Here is a 9,293-nt window from a genome sequence, read left to right as displayed (position 1 = left end):
TCCATTGCAGGCCTTTTCTGGTAAGAAACCTTCAGCTGCACATTTCAGAGTTTTTGGATGTGACTGTTTTGTGCATGTCCCTTATGCTAACAAGACCAAATGGGAACCGAAGAGCCGGAAGTGTATTTTCTTGGGCTACAGTGAAGAGGCGAAGGGTTACCATCTCTATAATTCTATTACCAAGAAGGTAATAGTAAGTCTTGATGTGGTCTTCTCAGAACAGCTGCATCAATTGGAGGAGGATGCTTCCTTCCCAGACAACCAGGACCAGGATATCCATCCAGTACAACCACAACAGCAGACCGAACTCCCCCAACGGTGCTTGGGAGGATTCAAGATAAAGAAGAGGAAGAAGTGCCTGTAGAACCACAACGGCAACGTCCATTCCCGAAGTGGGTAAAGTAGCTTTTGGACAGTAGAGAACCTCCAGCCATTGAGGAGGAACCATCCGAACACCGCCGGTCCAAGAGATTAGAGGAGCAAAGAAGGGCACAAGAACACTTGGTCAACTACGCTTTGATGACAGAGGTGATCCGTGTTGACGAACCCAAGTGTCTTGAAGAGGCACAGGGTGATGATAGGTGGATGGAGGCTATGTAGTCGAAGTATGGCTCCATAATGAAGAACAACACTTGGGACCTTGTGGATTGACCACCAAAATGCAAGGTAATCAGCACCAAGTGGGTGTATAAGACCAAGTACAAGTTCGACAACACATTGGATAAGTACAAGGCTCAGCTCGTGGCAAAAGGATTCGCACAGGTACATGGCTTTGACTATCAAGATACTTTTGCTCCCACAGCTCGACTAACCACAATTCGCAGTGTTTTGGCTTTAGCTGCCTAGGGAAGTTGGCTCGTGTTTCAGATGGATGTAAAATCCGCCTTTTTAAATAGAGATCTCAAGGAGGAGGTATACGTGGAACAACCACCAGGTTTTGTGATCCCCGGTTCAGAAGGTAAAGTCTGTAAACTGAAGAAGGCACTTTACGGGCTGAAACAGGCCCCACGAGCGTGGTACCAGTGGATTGATGCCTAGTTTCTGCAAAACGGGTTCAGGAGGAGCCCATCTGATGCAAATTTGTATATCTTCAGAGAAGGAGGCAGGTGTATGATCGTGGACCTTTATGTGGATGACCTTGTCATAACAGGGAACCATGAAGAGAAGATCTTGCAGACAAAGCGTTTGCTAGGAAGAGAGTTTGAAATGACAGACCTCGGACTGATGCATTTCTGTTTGGGGATTGAAGTTTTTTGGCAAGAGCCAAAACAGATCTTCATCTCACATCTGAAGTATGCTGGAGAGATACTGAAGGCATTTGGCATGGCTGAGTGCAAGACAGGTGGCACCCCTATGGAGGTTGATGTGAAGCTCTCAAACAAGGATTCATCACTACTTGTGGACGAAGCGAAGTACAGAAGGCTTGTGGTCAGTTTGATTTACTTGTGCAACACACGGCCAAACATTAGTTTTGCGATTGGTGTACTAAGCAGGTTTTCCAATAAGCCTCGGGAGAACCATTGGAGGGCAGGGATGCGGGTGCTGAAATACATCGAAGACACACTTGATTATGGCATCACCTATACCAAGGGCAACATCTTGACCGGATTCTGTGACTCGGATTGGGCAGGAGATGTGGATAGCAGGAGATCAGTGACAGGTTACTGTTCCTCACTTGGATCTGGAGCTGTGTCATGGGTCACTAAGAAGCAACCCACAGTTGCTCTTTCTTCTATCGAGGATGAGTACAAATCAGAATGCTTTGCTTCTTGCGAGGCAGTGTGGTTGAGGAGGATTTTAGGGGACATGGGTGCAGTGCAAAACAAGCCTACGCAGTTATCATGTGACAATCAGAGTTGCTTGGTGATTGCAAAGAACCCTGTGTTCCACGCTCGCACAAAATACATTGAGATTCAATATCACTTTGTACGCGAGCTCATCATGGATGGAGAGGTCGACTTGGTGTACTGTCTGACTACAGAGAATGCTGCGGACATCTTCACAAAGGCTCTTGGAAGAGACTTGCTGGAGAGGCATCTTCATCGACTTGGCATTAGATGGAAAAAGTAAGTTTACTTGCGGGTGGACATTGAGGGGGGGTGTTAGATATCAATGCTTCACTCTCGTGTCACTACGCAGGAACCAGCTAACTCTACTTGTAAGCCCTCCATATGAGGAGAAGGCATTTGAGTAGCTCGGTTATCTGGTAGGTCCTTGTTTGGACACCAGATGGGCGCCATGTGTGGCCTGATGGCTGGACGGCTTTAGATAGAGTTGGCACACCGCCAACTAGGCTACACGCAAGTGCGGGAAGGCATCCCATGACTGACCGCACTGAGGGTAGATGGAGCATTTCCCGGGGCAGCCCACTCTTGGGTTGCGGGGCCCTTTAGGAGCCCCAGATGATCCCGGATGGCTCTGGGCCGAGCGGATAATGTAGGTTAGTTGCTCTATTTTGCGCCACGGTTATATCATGTGGTCGGTGGCCTATTTCGGGACCGACCCCTAGTCGGTCGTTTTGGGCGGACTCCCAATTGAGCCTAACCGACTACGACTGGTGGCTATATAAGAGCAAGCCCGTGAAGCCCATTATCATCACTGGCTACAGCAACCCTGATTCCTTAGCATCCAGCCTCCGTCCTCTACTATTTCCAGCATGCCATTGAAGCTTCTCTCACAGGAGCGCACGACTGGGAGGCAGCGCCATCTATTGTATCAGTTTTACAGTTCTAAGCTTGTTGGCTTTTCATTGATTTCTCTTTTAGCTTCGTTGCTTTTGGTGAAGTTACAAGTTCTTGAAGAAATTAAGCTTTTGTGATTTGTCTCCTTTTGTGAGGTCAGCTGCCACCCTTAGTGTATCAAGTGATATGATTGGCAAAATATTCTTTGCGATAGCAATTTGTCCTCTACATCCATTGTGAATTATATCTTTGATCGTTAGTGCCTCTGTTTTTTATTGTGGTCCTGGCCATGTCCAATTTAGTTTCTATATAATCTACTTTAATCATTAGTGTCTCCTTACCTCATTGCTCCTTTAAGCCAAGGTCTTATGAGCAACATTGGATACGACTTTTCATTGGCACTTCTTCATGCAACATTACGGTTTCGACAGCCTCCACTTTGGTCGCAGCATCTCCACCGATTGGTGCCTTGTGATTGAGCTTGGAAAACTTTGTACAATGTGGAGAAATTCTCAATAATATGTAGATGTTTTTGGCATACTTTGTGTCAAATCACGGCAGTATTTGTGGCTTCCTAAAGCAGACTCATCTTTCCAATCATATAGATTTGCACACCGAAAAGCTTGGAGCAAGAAGTTGAAGGGAAAGAAAACACTGGCAAGGGGCAAAGGCACGAGTAGAGGGGCATGATGATGATAGACAAAAGATTGTCCTGCAGTCCACTTGGTGGTATGAAGGTGGGATCTAGGATGGGAGAAGTGGTGGCTAAACCACTTAGTCCATTCTAGGCTAGTTGGATTAGGGCCTTAGCACATGGATGGGGCTAGCATGGGTTTAGGATGGGAATCTTTTTGTCATCATTACTCCCATCCTACACCAAGTGGTCTAGGATGGATTTAGAATTGGAGTAGCCACTTTTTCTCCCATCTGGACCATGGCCTCTACACCCTAGGAGCCAAAATGGGTTCCCCCTTTTTAGGGATTCAAAAACATGGAAGGATGACATGTGTCCTTGTCCCCACAAGGTCCCCACCTCTTAAACACATGAAATGATGCCATGTGTCCTCTTCCTCCTAAACCCATCCCTAGTTCTTTTTTTGTTAGCACATGGTGGGATGGGAATAGGATAGAAATATGCATGGGACCACTTGGGACCACCTTTTCCCATTCCCATCCTATTTCTTCCCATGTGCTAAGCCCCTTAGCATGGGGTCAGGATGGAAAAGCATTTCAGCTTTAGTCCCATTGTATTTCGGTCCATGAGTTAAGACCCTTAGTCTCTCTCTCTCTAGTCAGATCACCGGAGGATGTTAATGACTTATGTGTATAAGTGATAGGACTAGGACCATATTTCCACTCACTCTCTCCTTACAATGGGTACATAATCTCATTATGGATGCCTTAATTTAGGAAAATGATCAAAAATCAATTCCACGGAGTATGCCCCCCCATACATTGATAAATGTACACATATATATATAAATTTATCAATGTATGGAATATATGTCCCTAGGAAGCAAGCAATTTTCCACAATTTGAGCTCGAGTATGTCCCCCCATACATTGATAAATGTATGTATATATATGTGTGTGTGTGGGGGGGGGGGGGAGAATATATATCCCTAGGAAGCAAAATTCACCTTGCTAACAAGTAAAATTCAAAACCTAATTCTAACACGACGACAAAAGAAACGTGAACTAAAATTGAGAACCTACTTCTGAACCTAAGATTCAAAACCTAATTCCGAGTACCATGATAAAAGAAAAGTGAATTATAATTAAAATTGGGACTCGTATTACAGGGCTACTTTGAGCATACCCCTTACAATTGTATAAGAGTGAAGGGCCGCAGTCGGTTGGAAGAGCACCTCCAACGTACGATTGGCGGCTCTTCTACGTCAGAACTTGCATCTCCTCGCTGTAGCAGTCACCATCAGTCTTCCTGGTCTCTCAAGTCTCCATCAAATAAGGAAAATGGCCCAGAATTCAAAAACCTGAGCTGGCATTTTGTTTTTGGGGAAATGCCTCCCCTGGGCATTTCCCTCATGTCATGGTTCTGTTTGAACTCCAATAGACTGTGTAAACAAAGGCAGCCATTGCTGACTTGGTACTACACAGCTTACAATTCCTCGTGGAAGTCATCATCATCTTCACTCTCTGAGAACTAGCACCGCCTGTTTGCTGATATACCCTGGAAATGATCCCAATTCTTTCAATTGCTCTTCAAAATCCTCCTTCTCCGCGCTTGGATTGTCATATAACCAATCGAGAGCATCTTTCAATGCAGACTCTATCTCTCCTTATCATCTTCGTCGATCTTATCTGCGAGTTTGTCCTTATCATTGATCGTGTTCTTCATGTTGTACGCGTATGTTTCGAGCGTGTTCCGGGCTTCCACTCTCTGCCGGACTTTCTTGTCTTCCTCTGCAAACAGATTCGACTCGTGAACCATCCTCTCAATCTCTTCCTGGCTGAACCTTCCCTTCTCATTTACTATGGTGATCTTTTCGAACTTTCCTGTGCCTTTGTCCTGAGCCTTCACATTCAGGATCCCGTTGACATCCACCTCAAATGTCACTTCAATCTGGGGTACGCCTCTGGGAAAGACCCGAAACACGTAAGGGCGCAGATTTCTTTTTTCGGAATCCTCTTAACGAGAATAAGCAAGTACAGTTCACAGTTCATTACCTGGGGCTTGGAGGAATGCCAGAAAGGTCGAATTTGCCCAACTGGTGGCAATCTTTCGTCATGCTACGTTCACCCTCAAAGACCTGTAGGAAAATGTAAAACCTGCATGAACAAACCTTATAGAATAATACAAACACACAATGGAGTTGCGTTGCCGGATGGTTTGCAACGAGTGCAACAAGCGAACCGATACAACGGTCTGTTGATCCTTATACGTCGTGAAAACCTGAGATTTCGTCGTGGGAATGCCGGTGTTCCTTGGGATCAACTTGGTCATCACTCCACCCACAGTCTCGATTCCAAGAGTCAAAGGAAGGACGTCCAAGACAACGATATCTGCAATACAGTTCGAATTCAAGGACCGAATTCAGAGGATTGAAAGGGGAACTCCGTCAGGAAACATGACATTCTGAGTTCAACGTTACTCACTTGAAGTTTCGTCGCCACCTTCGCCACTCAAGATACCACCCTGCACAGCTGCGCCATAGGCAACCGCTTCATCTGGGTTCACACCCTTGTTAGGCTCCTTCCCGTCGAAAAACTCCTTCAGCAATTGCTGAACCTTAGGAATATGTGCACTCCCGCCAACAAGCACGATCTCATCGATCTGGGACTTTTGAAGTTTGGCGTCGTCCAGGGCCTTTTTAACTGGCACCATAGTCCTCCTGAAAGGGTCGTTGTTGAGCTCCTCGAATCTAGCCCGTGTCAGTGGCTCGGAGAAGTCGATGCCGTCAAAGAGAGACTCGATTTCTACTCTGACTTGGTGTTGATTGCTCAAAGCTCTTTTAGCCCGTTCGGCTTCCCTTCGGAGTTTCCCAAGAGCGCGGTTATCCTTGCTAATATCCTAAGTGTTGTACTTCCTCTTGATCAACTTGATGAAATATTCCATGACCCGTTGATCAAAATCCTCGCCTACAATACAGGCAAGATCTCCAAGGTAAGCGACATCACGCAATGTACGCATTACTTAATCCCCTCGCCTAATTAAAAGAGACTCGAACAAGAAACTTATGTATCTCACCTCCAAGATGAGTGTCACCATTCGTTGCTAACACTTCAAATACTCCATTATCGAGGGTAAGAATACTGACATCGAATGTGCCACCACCAAGATCAAAGACGCGGATGTTCTTCTCCTCTTTCTCATCCAGACCGTAAGCAATCGCCGCAGCGGTTGGTTCATTGATGATACGGGCGACATTGAGGCCAGCGATAGTTCCGGCGTCTTTGGTGGCTTGCCGTTGGGCATCATTGAAGTAGGCTGTCCAAACAAGGGCAGAGTCAAAGAGCGACTACATAGTACATACCATGGAACTTGGAAGGAGGATGGAAATAAGAGTAATTTTGGACGTGACAACATGATCCGTTTCCTTACCCGGAACTGTTACTACTGCGTTTTTTATACTCTTTCCAAGAAAAGCCTCAGCGGTTTCTTTCATTCTGGTGAGGACCATTGCGCTAATTTCTTCAGGACTGAAGACCTTGACTTCTCCATCTTTGATCTTGACTTCTGTGTAGGGCTTACCATCCTTATTGACAATTTATTACGGTACAAGCGTCATGTCCCTCTGGACCTCCTTGTCATCAAATCTGTTTGATCGGAAAGTAAGATGCACGTTAGCCAGGCTAGGATAAATGCTTATTCTACCTGCACTCAGATGGTGAAAGACAACCACAATACCGGAATTAGATAGGCCACTTACTTTCGGAAAATTGTCCTGTCCCCGTTGGTTGCTGCCTGGTTCTTCGCAGCTTCCCCTATCAATCTTTCGCTGTGCATAAACGCCACCCAGGACGGAGTGATTCGGTTCCCCTGGTCGTTGGCGATAATCTCCACATGACCGTTCTTGTACACGCCCACGCAGGAGTAGGTAGTGCCGAGGTCGATACCGATGACGGTGCCGAGCTTACGTTCCTGCTGAGCGGCGGCGAAAGCGGGAGAGAGGAAGAGGCCTAAAAGAAGAAAAAACCCATGAAATCAAAAGGAGTAGTAATGTACAGCAAGACCGAGAGAGTAAGACTGCAGCAATTAGAAAAAAGACGCAATGAAAGACGGGAAGGTAAGAGGAGAGGAGAAAGGGAAATTACCTGAAGAGATGAAGGCGAGGAGGAAGAAGGAGGAGAGGAGATGGATAGGGGACATGGAAGCAAGGCTATGGCGCGGAGAAAATCCATGGAGATGGAGATGGCGAAGAAGCAAAAAGCTACGGCGATGGAGACGACGAAGCAAACGAAAACGAAAAACGAAGACGACGGCGTTCATTATATAGTTTACGGTTTTGGGGACCGATGACGTGGCCCCCACCTTTGCTTTCCGCTCATTGGCTGCCTCTTCTCGCCACGTGCGCGTCCACGTCATCCACCCTTTGCCACGCCTCTCCGCCAATCGCCTCCCTCCTCCCACGTATCGCTCCCCTCTCGTCCAATCATATCGCTCCTTTCTGCTGGACCTCTCCCCGCCGTCCGATCTTCCACCCCTCTGCCCCGATGCCGTCCCTTCCCAACCGGAGCGTCCCGCCATTTACCTTAACCTCACATCCTAGAATGTTCCTTCTTGCTTCGTCTTTTTTGGCTAATTAACTTTTCGAAACACACGCCCAAATCCCAAATAGGTACCCCCGATTGAATTTGGGGGCCAACTTATTTATATACCTGTCACTAAACTACTAAGAGGCCACATAGCCGCTACGAAATCCATGGTCTTGCCTTCCTTCACCATCTCTTTTGTATTTTCATTTTTGAAATACAATCTTGTCTCTTTTGTTCGAAAAATAAAAGCTGCCTTTTTCAATACTCGTGGACCAATTCAAGGGACCAATTAACTCAATTAGTGCTCTTCTCCACATTCATTGCTTGAATGCACAACACATAAAATAGCCTACGGCAGCAAGAACGACACACAACCCCTCTACAAACATACCATTGATGCACTAGCATTGCCATTATAATTGGGTCCTTCATTAAAGCCACTCCTACAAGCATAAAGCATATCTCTTTCACGTACTAATTATAGAAACTTCAAAACAAAGTCGAGATGATTTACATCAACCATTCCACTCCTTTCCTTAAGCTAATTGGACACATTAATTAAATTGACTAGCAAACTGAGACATTCTCTTAGATTGTTAGAATTCAAGATGATGTCAAACAAAAGTCTACAATCCCAAACACCAATATGATGAGGATGATTGTAAAGGATCCTAAAAGTACAATGAGCTTCAAAGAATTCACATTTGCAACAAGAGACAAGTAAGATAACTAGCACAATTCCAATTTTTAGCAAAAGTTTATCCATGTGCCTCACATTGTGTGCATTATCAACAAAACCTTATGGACATAGAAAGAAAAACTCATGTACACCAAAACATGTGAGGTACATAGACAAAAAATTGAGATTACTTGGCGCATCAACAAGCATCTCTAGAGCTTGGTTTTGAGGTCAAATGGGATCACCCCATACTTTAGGTCTTTGGTAGAAATTCATTCCTTACTAGTGGAGAGTAGATAGTTGAACAAACTGGCTAAGAAGTGGGAGGAAGTAAGAAAGACCAACAATACGGGTGCCAAAGATGTAAAACAACTTATATTCACAACATCCACATGACCATTCACAATATTGTCGCATTCAATGGACAAAGGGGGCTTTGCATATATCTTGAATTTATTCATCTTACGACATCACACACATATGTACCAAGTGATCTATCTTCTACATGTATGTATGTATGTATGTATGTATAATATATATATATTAGTCACGCATACACTGACCAGCCTTTTTGGCCCTATCAAGGGAAACCCACCTTGGGCCTTGGCTACACACATAAGCATGCACATTGACTCCCATTGACTTAGATTGTGTAAACACATGTTAACATTCACATTGATCCTCTCTCTCTCTCTCTCTCTCTAATGCGTGCACACA

The 9,293-nt window shown here is 45.3% G+C and overlaps 1 pseudogene across 1 annotated transcript; it reads right to left on the bottom strand.

The window, feature by feature from the left end:
• Positions 1-4,476: 4,476 nt before the first annotated feature.
• Positions 4,477-7,578, bottom strand: LOC147893878 (luminal-binding protein 5-like; annotated as a pseudogene). Its single transcript, XR_015542223.1, has 8 exons — positions 7,457-7,578; positions 7,072-7,321; positions 6,744-6,958; positions 6,390-6,629; positions 5,798-6,280; positions 5,548-5,704; positions 5,369-5,470; positions 4,477-5,277 (listed from the first exon to the last, which is right to left on the bottom strand). The product of XR_015542223.1 is annotated as a luminal-binding protein 5-like (transcript).
• Positions 7,579-9,293: the final 1,715 nt, after the last annotated feature.

The sequence above is a fragment of the Dipteris shenzhenensis genome, chromosome 15, assembly GCF_047967505.1.
Source record: "Dipteris shenzhenensis isolate YYH24624 ecotype China chromosome 15, Dip_SZ_1.0, whole genome shotgun sequence".
NCBI classification, from domain to species: domain Eukaryota; kingdom Viridiplantae; phylum Streptophyta; class Polypodiopsida; order Gleicheniales; family Dipteridaceae; genus Dipteris; species Dipteris shenzhenensis.
The sequence above is the reverse complement of the archived record's forward strand: the minus strand, read 5'-3'. Positions and strand labels throughout refer to the sequence as shown.